At 39.0% G+C, this 12,209-nt stretch overlaps 1 protein-coding gene across 5 annotated transcripts in view; it reads right to left on the minus strand.

The window, feature by feature from the left end:
* The window catches only part of NRG2 (neuregulin 2), a 243,681-nt gene that overhangs the window by 215,610 nt on the left and 15,862 nt on the right, over positions 1 to 12,209 (minus strand). The window lies entirely within an intron of this gene.

The following is a 12,209-nucleotide window of genomic DNA, read 5'->3' on the forward strand; positions in this document are numbered from 1 at the left end:
TTTTTGTGGCAACTCCTCAACTGCAGGCTCACCACACAGCCATGCCACTGCAGACCTACTGCAAACAGGGCTCATATGTACTGAACACCTACTAAACAGCAGGTGGTGGGGTAAGCATGTTTACATGAACTCTTTCCCAATCTCCTCAATAACCCTGTGTGGTCCTTATTATTATCCCCATCTTATGGATGAGAAAAAGCTGATGCTCAGTAGCTCATCCAAGGTCACTCAGCCAAGGGGCAGACCTAGAACTGGAACCTAGGCAGTTTACTTCTGGAGTCCACCATCCTAACTAGCACCCTCCACAGCCCTGAGGAGAAAAGGTTAAGTGCAACATTGTGTGATAGATATGACCTCACATTTTCTTTCAAAGGTCAATTTAGTTGAATGAAGAGAATTCAAATGCACTAAACAATCAGAAGACACTTTCACAAAACACAATAGCCACGATCATTCATTAACACACAATGGAATAATATCTAATGGGGGGTGGTTCCTGAATCAACAAGTAAGGGAAAAACTAGGCAGTTTACTCCAGAATTCCTGAAACTTGCTCCTAAAGTACAGTTCTATAGACGTGGTTTTCTGAGAACACAACAGGCTCACATCTCCCTTCTCATGCTCACTCTGTGATGTATCCCTTGTCAGGGGAATGTTCCCTCCAAAACTTAAAATCTCTCTCCTTTCCTCCTTCTCTTCGGTTATATAGAGTTGGATGGACATTATTTTTAAAAACTTTGGATGGGAACGCCTGGGTGGCTCAGTGGTTGAGCATCTGCCTTCGGCTCAGGGCGTAATCCCGGGGTCCTAGGATCGAGTCCCGCATCGGGCTTCCTGCATGGGGCCTGCTTCTCCCCCTGCCTGTGTCTCTGCCTCTCTCTCTCTCTCTCTCTCTCTCTCTCTGTCTCTTGTGAATAACTAAATAAAATCTTTTTTTTTTAAGATTTTATTTAGTTATTCACGAAAGACACACACACACACACAGAGGCAGAGACACAGGCAGAGGGAGAAGCAGGCTCCATGCAGGGAGCCCAACGTGGGACTCCATCCAGGGATTCCAGGATCATGCCTTGGGCCGAAGGCAGGCGCTAAACTGCTGAGCCACCCAGGGATTCCCCAATAAAATCTTAAAAAAAAAAAAAAAAAAAACTTAGGCGATCCCTGGGTGGCGCAGCGGTTTGGCGCCTGCCTTTGGCCCAGGGCGCAATCCTGGTAGACCCCGGATCGAGTCCCACGTCGGGCTCCCGGTGCATGGAGCCTGCTTCTCCCTCTGCCTGTGTCTCTGCGCCTCTCTCTCTCTCTCTCTCTCTCTCTGTGACTATCATAAATAAATTAAAAAAAAAAAAAAAAACTTTGGATGTTAGTCCATTGTGATACAAACGTAGAGTAGAACATACATGCTAAGGTAACCCAAAGTAAAGAACATTAGTAAATTCTTTTTTATAAACACAGCATGGGCATTAGGTACCTCAGGGATATGTTGACGTGTCTCTGTCACAGCATATACACAATGCCTATTTTCCCTCAGCCACCTTAGCCCACCGTGGGCATGGACATGGATCAGGCATAAGAACCTCTGTCATAAGCAGAGCAAATCAGTGTCTCCTCTAGCTGTCTAAAATCAGTAGAGGAATCCAAGGGCTTTTGGAGACAACAGATGACAAAACTTAGCCGGGATGGAGAAATTCAGGAAGCACTGCCTGGAAAAGAAAAGTAAAACTGCAAGAGAACAGAAAAGGACAGTTAAGAATGTTTTGCCAGGGAACTGATCTCAGAGAAAGAAGGCAAAAAAGAAGATGGGATGGGAAAAGCTTTCTGTAAAAACCCCATAATTCCTGCATATTCCTGTTTCTCACATAAAACCAAGTTCAGGAGGGAGCTTGTTCACAAATAGAATAGTTATAAGGTTAAAAAGAAGAAAAGGAGGGGCTAAAACAGAGCCAGCGCTAGAGTAAGCTGAGTGACACAACCTCTTTGGGCACCAAATTTAAGAGGTGTCCTCCAAGACTCAGCGATCAAATAAATAATATTTTAATGCAATAGTTGAAAAAATCAAATTGGCAAACCACAGCCAGCCACCAGCTTTGCAAATAAAGCTTTATTGGAACCAGGTCAGGTTCAGGGTGAAGTGACTGAGGCCGGATAGAATTCGGCAAGGCAGAAAGAATTCTGTCTCTACTAACAATGTTGACATTGTATTCGTTATGGATTTTTTGCACTGATTTTGACTTTTTAAAGAATATTACATTAAAACATTATTTTGATTGCTGGGGTTTTTAGTTTCCCTTAAATTTTGTGCTTCACTCACCACACCCTAGTCCTGTCCGGGTTGTAAAAAAGAGAGATGAGGCAGGGAAGAGATAGTAGTTCAAAAACTTATGCAGGGATTTGGGGTCAAGACCTAAAGCAGAAAAGTGGGAGACTCCATTTTATCCTGCTGTATGCATCCTGTGCCCTGGGCACCCTCATGCCAGTGAAGGCCGTTCTTTCATTGAGCTCCTTCCCTTGGCTTGGCAGCTGCACTCACTTTTATATGCAGGTTCTGGAATGCTGGGAGCTGTATGGCAGCCAACATCTCTCCTCTCCCTTCTCAAACATGACGTTCTCTGTAATTCAGTTACAGACACCTCTTTCCTTAGCCTTCTCACCCAGGGAGCCTGATCAAGGAATCTAAGAACTAAGCCTCATTTGCCTTCTCTGGGTATGCAAGTAAATTTGCATATATCTTGTGTCCATTTGCATTCCCCTCACAGGGGGCATTTAGAATAAAAACAACATTCATGAATCAAAATGAAGCTTGTTCCATTCTTTCTCTGTCAAAGTATGGTGTAAGTAAAAGGAGACCACAGTGTGAGAAGGAGCTGAAATTATATTTGCCAGGGTTATGCATAGTTTTAAAAGCAATCCAATTTGGTGGCATTTACCACCACAAAATTGGCGTTTAATATTTATGGATTTAGCCTTGGAGAAATCACTCATGACTGAAATAGCCACCCCCTTTCACTACCATTTTTGTAGAAATTTGGGCCAAGAGCCCCTAGCAGCTAAAACTACTTTTCCTTCTACAAGTCAGCACTTAGAGGGTGGGAAGCCTGACGGTTGTACTTAAGTGATTTCTCCATCTAGGGAGAAGTGGATGTAGAACCGATTAGGAAGGAGGAAAGGAAGGACTGTTGCTTTCCATTCTCCCTCAGAGAGGGAGCTGAAAGAACTCAGAAAAGGAAAAAGAGCATTCTGGTATGAACACCACACAGAATTTCATCTAAAGAAACAAACCAGTGGGCCGGGTGCTGCCAGCACAAAATATGATAGAGCTCACAATGATGAACATTGATATCACAGATAAGGGCAAGTTCATTACTGAGTTGCTTAAATGAGTAGAGCAGAAAAGGCGAAATACATCAACATGCCTCCAGCACTGTCTAAGAGAACCAGAGGGTGTGAGCCTTGCAATCTGTGTGACAGGTAGAGAGTTCAGTGAAGAAGTGTGACTCAATCATTTTCAACTTGAAAAAAATCCCCTTAGTCCATTTAACCTTAATTAAAATATCCAGTTCTTGAAGCAACTTTCTGGTGATTGGATAATTTGTAACCAAGAAAAGGGGTGCTCTGGACAATGAATTTCTATTTTCAAACAGATTCACCTCTGTATAATTTAACGCAGTGGTCCTGGTTGATAATTCGGCTTTGTGTATTTGGTTAGTAGGAATTGATGCTCAATTCAACACTTGGTTGAATTGATCAAATCAAGCTTCTGGCCAACCTGTCACTAAGCCTTATCATTTCTTCCTTTAAAATGTCATGTGTATCTAGAGAAATACTATGACAAGAATGCAGAGATATAGGAGCAGAGAGGCTCTCTTACCATTGTTCTCAGAGGCACCAGAAAAATCTTGGAAGTAATCTAATGTCAATCATTAGGAAACTGGATAAATATATTATGGTATATCCATTGACAGATTAATGGATAAAGAAAATGTGATACACACACACACACACACACACACACACAATGGACTCTACTCTGCCATCAAAAAAATTAAATCTTGCCATTTGCAATGACACGGATGGAACAGATAGTATTATGCTAAGTGAAATAAGTCAATCAGAGAAAGACAATTATCATTTGATCTTACTCATGTGGAATTTAAGAAAGATAACAGGATCATAGGGGAAGAAAGGAAAAAATAAAACAAGATGGAATCAGAAAGGGAGACAAACCATAAGAGACTCTTAATCATAGGAAACAAGCTGAGGGTTGCTGGAGAGGAAGGGGTGGGGCAATGGGACAACTAGGTGACGGCATTAAGGAGGACACGTGATGTAATGAGCACTGAGTGTTGTAGAAGACTGATGAATGACTGATCTCCACCTCTGAAACCAAAAATACATCATATGTTAATTAATTGAATTTAAATAAATTTTAAAAAATAAAAATATTCAAATGGAAAATAAACAAATATATTATGGTAGATTCATACTATGTGAAACTCCAACGACACTACTAAAGAGAGTAAAATATATTTTTATGTAACAATATAGAAATATTTCTAAGATGTATTATTAAATAATCTACATTTCAGAACAGTATAAGTATTATGATCCAATTTGGGTAAAACAAAGTATACATACATATATGTGTGTGTCTGATATTTGTTTATGATCAAATTTTTCTGAAACAATATCAATATTAGTAGTCATTTGTTTATTATTTTGTATATATATATATTTTTTGGAGTTCGACTTGCCAACATATAGCATAACACGCAGTTCTCATCCCATCAAGTGCCCCCTTCAGTCCTGTCACCCAGTCACCCCATCCCGCCCTGCCCACCTCCCTTTCCACTACCCCTTGTTCGTTTCCCAGAGTTAGGAGTCTCTCATGTTCTGTCAACCTCACTGATACTTCCCACTCATTTTCTCTCCTTTCCCCTTTATTCCCTTTCACTATTTTTTTATATTCCCCAAATGAATGAGACCATATAACGTTTGTCCTTCTCCAGTTGACTTACTTCACTCAGCATAATACCCTCCAGTTCTATCCACATCGAAGCAAATGGTGGCTATTTGTCGTTTCTAATGGCTGAGTAATATTCCATTGTATACATAGACCACATCTTCTTTTTTATTTTTTTAAATTTTTTATTTATTGACGATAGTCACACACAGATTGAAAGAGAGAGAGAGAGAGAGAGAGGCAGAGACACAGGCAGAGAGAGAAGCAGGCTCCATGCACCGGGAGCCCGATGTGGGATTCGATCCCGGTCTCCAGGATCGCGCCCTGAGCCAAAGGCAGGCGCCAAACCGCTGCGCCACCCAGGGATCCCCCACATCTTCTTTATCCAGTGATCTTTCGATGGACACCAAGGCTCCTTCCACAGTTTGGCTATTGTGGACATTGCTGCTAGAAACATCAGGGTGCAGGTGTCCTGCCGTTTCACTGCATCTGTATCTTTGGGGTAAATCCCCAGCAGTGCAACTGCTGGGTCGTGGGGTAGCTCTATTTTTAACTCTTTGAGGAACCTCCACGCAGTTTTCCAGAGTGGCTGCACCAGTTCACATTCCCACCAATAGTGCAAGAGGGTTCCCCTTTCTCCACATCCTCTCCAACATTTGTTGTTTCCTGCCTTGTTAATTTGCCCCATTCTCACTGGTGTGAGGTGGTATCTCATTGTGGTTTTGATTTGTATTTCCCTGATGGCCAGTGATGAGGAGCATTTTCTCATGTGCTTCTTGGCCACATGTAATGTCTTCTTTGGTGAAGTTTCTGTTCATGTCTTTTACCCATTTCATGATTGGATTATTTGTTTCTTTGCTGTTGAGTTTAATAAGTTCTTTATAGATTTTTGACACTAGCCCTTTATCTGATAGGTCATTTGCAAATATCTTCTCCCATTCTGTAGGTTGTCTTTTAGTTTTGTTGACTGTTTCTTTTGCTGTGCAGAAACTATTTATCTTGATTAAGTACCAATAATTCATTTTTGCTTTTTTTTCCCTTGCCTTCATGGATGTATCTTGCAAGAAGTTGCTGTGGCCAAGTTCAAAAAGGATGTTGCCTGTTCTCCTCTAGGATTTTGATGGATTCTTGTCTCACATTTAGATCTTTCATCCATTTTGAGTTTATCTTTGTGTATGGTGTAAAAGAATGGTCTAGTTTCATTCTTCTGTACGTGGCTGTCCTCTTTTCCCAGCACCATTTATTGAAGAGACTGTCCTTTTTCCAGTGGATAGTCTTTACTGCTTTGTCAAATATTAGTTGACCATAGAGTTGGAGGCCCTAGTTACTTGTTTAGAATGGACTTGAGGAAGTATTGTGGGACCTGTAGACTTTTATAAAGTACTTCTGTAACCACATTTACGATGGTCATGCAGTCCTTTTATATTGATTATTAATTTACAGTGATTGATGTATAGTAACTGAAGTAATTAATATATTCTATATACGATTTACTAACTCACACACACACACACAAAGTGAGTGCAGGTATAAGCAGTAATGCATATGAAAGAAAACATGTCAGGGATGCCTAGGTGGCTCAGTGGTTGAGCATCTGCCTTTGGCTCAGGGCAAGATCCTGGGGTCCTGGGATTGAGTTCCACATCAGGCTCCACGCAGGGAGCCTGCTTCTCTCTCTACCTATGTCTCTGCCTCTCTGTGTCTCTCATGAATAAATAAATAAAATCTTTTAAAAAAGGAAAAGAAAAGAAAACAAAGAAAGTATGCCAATTACAGTATTTCTCATTAAGTAGTTGGATGCTAAGTGCTTTTTATTTTCTCCCATAAATATGATTTTTCTAGATTTTTATAATGATCCTGGGATAGCTTCCTTGCTGTAAATAGAACTCATGGTTAATTCTTTTTTTTAAAAAAAACTACTTATTTATTTGCAAGAGAGAGAGCACAGAAGAGTACAAGCAGGGGGAAAGGCAGAGGGAGATGGAGAAGCAGGCTCCCCACGGAGCAGGGAGCCAGGAGGACTCAGGACTCCATCCCAGGATCCTGGGACCATGACCTGAAGCAAAAGCAGATGCTTAACAGACTGAGCCACTCAGGAGCCCCTGTTTATTCTTTTCAAGTTACAAAAGTAACTCATTTTCAAAGTATCAAACCTAGAAAATACACATAAAATTAAAGGAACACTATGAAAACTCACCTATAATAACCTCAGCAACCAAAAATAACCATGGCTAACTTTTTTGTGTATATCCTTCTGGTCCCTTCACAATAATTTTTATCTTGTTAAAAAGGTAATCCTTATAGGGGCTCTTCGGTGGCTCAGTTGGTTAAGCATCCAACTCCTGGTTTCAGTTCAGGTCATGACCTCAGGGTCCTAGGATCAAGCCCCACGTCCAGCCCCACATCCAGCCCCACATCCAGCCCCACATCCAGCCCCACATCTGGCTCTGTGCAGAATATGCTTGTCCTTCTTCCTTCCCCTCTGCTTCTCCCCACTCTCTCCCTCTCTCTTAAACAAAAAAATCTTAAAAAAAAAAAAAGATAATCACTATATCTGTTCTGTGATCTATGTCTCTGTTTGTTAGACATATTATCCAGAACATTCCTCCAGGTACATAAAATATTATCCAATATGATTTTTGATAACTTCACAGTATTCCATAATATGGAGATATCATAATTTACTTGGCCAACTCTAATTCTGGACTGTCCCAGTTGGGCTTTTTTTTGGGGAGTGGGGGCTATATCTTTTTATCCATCCTATTATTTCCTCCTAGTAGATTCCTAAATTTGAAATTCCTGGGTCAAAGGGTAAGGTGTTACTTTTTTTTATTGTGGTAAAATATATATAACATACAGTTTTCTATTTAACTTTTTAAAGTATACGATTCAGTAGTACTAAGTACATTTACAATGTTGTACAACAGTCAACATCATCCAATTTCAGAACTTTTTCATCATCCCCAACAAAAATCTTGTACCCGTTAAGCAGTCATTTCCTCTTCCATCCTTCCCTTAGCCCCTGGCACCACTAATCTGCTCTCTGTCTCCATTGGGCCATAGAAACTGACTTGTATCAGTATCCAGATTTGCCTATTTTAGGTATTTCATATAAATAGAATATTTGACCTTTGTGCTTAGCTTCTTTCACTAAGTGTAATGTTTTCAAGCTTCATCCAGGTTGTAGCATATATTAGTATTTATTCCTTGTTATGACTGAGTAAAATTTCATATGGATATATCATATTTTGTTTATCAGTTCATCTGTTGGTGGATATTTGGGTTGCCTCTACCTTTTGGCTGCTTTGAATATTCATGTACAAGTCTTTATTTGAACATCTGTTTTCTGTTCTTTGGGATATATATCCAGAAGTAGAATTATCAGATCATATGTAATTCTATATTTAACTTCTTCAGGAACTGCCAAACTTTTCCACAGTAGGCTTCATCCACTTACGTTCCCATCAGCAATGTAGGAGATTTCCAATTACTTCACATCTTCATTAACACTTGTTATTTTCTGTTGATGTTGCTTTAAATTCTTTTTTTTTAAATTCATTTAAGTAATCTATACCAACACAGGGCTCAAAGTCATGATCCTGAGATCAAGAGTTGCACACTCTTCTGACTGAGCCAGCCAGGCACCCCCTCCTTTTAAAAAAATTATTGTTGTTTTTTACTGATCACCCTAGTGAATGAAGTATTATCTCATTTTGGTTTTGATTCACATTTCCCTAATGACTAATGATGTTGAGCATCTTGCCATGTTCTTGTTGTCCATTTGTATATATTCTTTGGAGACATATCTATTCAAGTTCTTTGTCTATTTTTTAAAAAGATCTATTTATTTACTTTAGAGAGTGTGAGTACAAATTGGAGGGGGGGCAGAAGGAGAGAATCCTCAAGCCGACTCCCTACTGTGCACAGAGCCTGATGTGTGGCTTGATCTCATGACCCTGAGATCAATACCTGAGCCAAAAACCAAGAGTCAGATAATGGATTGTGCTCCAAGTGCCCCTCTTTGATCAAATCAAAATCAGCCAGCTTTACCCACTGCTTCTACTGTAGATGAATGAGAAGGAAAACTGAATTAAAATATATTTGAGAGGGCAGCCCGGGTGGCTCAGTGGTTTGGCACCTGCCTTCGGCCCAGGATGTGATCCTGGAGACCTGGGACTGAGTCCCACGTGGGGCTCCCTGCGTGGAGCCTGCTTCTCCCTCTGCCTGTGTCTCTGCCTCTCTGTGTGTGTGTGTCTCTCATGAATGAATAAATAAAATCTTTATATATATATATATATATATATATATATATATATATATATATTTGAGAACAAAGGAGTAAGGAGATACATCCTTTTATCAGAGAAAAAAAATAATATTTTAATCTCAAAATCAACTGTCATTTATCCTTTCCACACATTAATTGGATCCTACAATGTGTCCCAGGATTATAAGAAGGAATAAGATCCAGATGCTGTGCTCTAATTGTTCACAGTTTAGAAAAGGAGACAGTTATTTTTAAACATAAATTATAATCCAACACTGTAAATGCAGTAATAAAAATGTGAATAAAACACTGTGGGAATACCAGAGTGAGGCAAGTTTAATAATAGGAAGGCTCTTTTTTTCCTTAATAGATCTGTTAAATTTCCACTATAATTATCTGGAAACTATTTTTTATAGTATTTCCCCATCACTAGTTTATCTTTTGATTCCTTCATTTATAAATATTTATTGACTGCCTACTTAATGCAGAGAAAGAAATTTCTCACTTGGTTGGGATTAAGTTCTATAGCTGTAAAACTTTCAATCACACTTTCCAATCTTGTGATTATTTTTAAATTATATAAAATTAATACATTAGAAAAAAATAATACAGTACAAGTTCACAGCACAAGATCTCTGATCTAAGACAAGGACCAGATGATTTGCCTAGATTGGCAGATCTCAGTGATGGTGCCTCAGTACAATGGTATGTAACTATAAATTGTTCATCATGTCACAATAATGTGCACCCTGATAGTTAAGATGTCAGAGTTTGCACATTATTTCATACACATACTTGCACACACACAGAATTGAAGGTAATTCCTAGATAAATCATTTTCATTTATTTGCATCCTTATATATACTTACTTGAGAAGTTTAGTTATGAATTCTCAAAAGGGAAAGATTGATATATCCAGGACAGATTCCATGAAGAATTCAAAGGATGGGTAGCATTTGGAGAGAAGTTGGATAAGAGTACATCCCCCAATGCAGGAAAGTTGCAAATATGCATGATGGATTAGGAGAAATAAATAGACTGGCCTAGCTGAGTGGAGTCTTATAGAGGGCTAAGGGTAATATGATAAGGATGCTGTTAATACTGTAAAATTATAACACCAAACTTAAGATGCAAAAACATTTCAATAGAGCCTTGAACATCTTCATCTGTGTTCATCAGGCACTTGAAGAATACCAGGCAAAGCTACTCTGGGAATCTAGTAATAATAATAATAAAAGTTAAACTCGGGGGCTATCTTCTAGGCACCATTCTAAGTGTTTTACATGTATTAAACCACTTATGCCTTATAACAACCATATGTAGTAAATATAATCATTCTCCCCATTTTGCTGAGGCTTAGAAAATTTATGCTTCTTGCCCAAAAGCCCAGAACTAGCCATGATTTGAACCCAGGTAACTCTGTATTGCCTTTCTTCTTATATTCTATCTAATAGCATAGTAATGTAGAATAGAATAGTAAGCATACAGGAAAAAACTAAACAACCAAAAAAGATGTCAAAACTTGTTAATGTCTTTCATTTTGCCACAATGGATTCCTTCAGGCTAAAGCCTATTGACTTTAATCTTAGGCGCAATTTTAACAAGTGGGTTATTTTTAGAACCCATGGGAGATGATAAGGAACAAATAAACATGCAGATTTCTGAGAGAAAAGTCAAGAAGGAACAGCAAAAAATGAGAATGCTGACAAAATTTTAAATGCATAGCAAGTCTGGGTGTCTTTCAGGTCACAGTAAACATACCTACTTACTGCCAACAGCCAATGAGGGTATCACTGTGCCAACACATAGAAATGATATTCCTAACAATTATCTTTAGTCATCAATTAAATATCAGTTAAATATTGGAGGTGAGAGGGTGGCACAATCAGTTAAGTGTCTGACTCTTGGTTTTGGCTCAGGTTGTGATCTCAGGGTTGTGAGATTCAGCCTCGTGTTGGGCTCTGCATGGAGTCTGCTTGAGATTCTCTCCCTTTCTCTCTCCCTCCCCCTCCTCCTCCTCTGCCTTTCTCCCTGCTCACGCTCTCTCTCTCTCTCTCTCTCACACACACACACAAATAAATAAAATCTTTTTTTTACAAAAGAAATACATTTAAAAGAAAAGTTGAGAGAAAACTCAGTCTCAGACAATAAAGAACAATATGGGCTGAAATAATCCTGGTTATACAAAATAGAGCAAACTCATCTCTCTTCTGTTAGCAAAATAAATCTAGGCTGCCTTGAGGGGGGAGAAAAAGACATTCATTTGTTTCAATCCAAAGTAAATACAAAAACAAAATCTGACAAAGCTGCCACAATTTTTAAAAAGGTACTGAGAAAATATTAACTAAAATACTAGCAAATAAAATTCAGAAGCATTTTTTAAAAATTAAATACCAGACTGAGTAGGATCACATCAGGAATGCAAGAATAGTTTGAGATCAGAGAATTTATTGTGATAACTAATCATATTAACTAATTAAAAGAGAAAAAGCATATTATCAACACTTTTGAGTATTGATTGATTCATTCAGCCAACGAATTTTCATCATGTATCTACTGTGTACCAGGTGCTATACGAGGTGCTGAAGATACAGTAGTGAGCACAAACAGAGAAAGTCTTTGCCAGCAACAGCTTACGTTTTAGTCAAGGTAGATACATAATAATTAGGCAAGTAAATATATAACATCTCTAACCATATGCTGTGACACAAATAAAGCAAGTTAAGGAAGATGATGATGACGGATGCTATTTAATATAGGGTGACCATGGAAGGTCCCTCTGTTAAGATTACTTTTGAGCAAGACCCCTGGGTGGCTCAGTGGTTGAGTGTCTGCCTTTGGCTAAGGGTGTGATCCCTGGATCTAGATTCGAGTCCCACATTGAGCTCCCTGTGTGGAGCCTGCTTCTCCCTCTGCCTATGTCTCTGCTTCTCTCTCTCTGTGTGTCTCTCATGAATAAATAAATAAAAACTTAAAAAAAAAGAT

Source organism: Canis lupus, chromosome 5 (assembly GCF_048164855.1).
Source record: "Canis lupus baileyi chromosome 5, mCanLup2.hap1, whole genome shotgun sequence".
Lineage (NCBI taxonomy): Eukaryota > Metazoa > Chordata > Mammalia > Carnivora > Canidae > Canis > Canis lupus.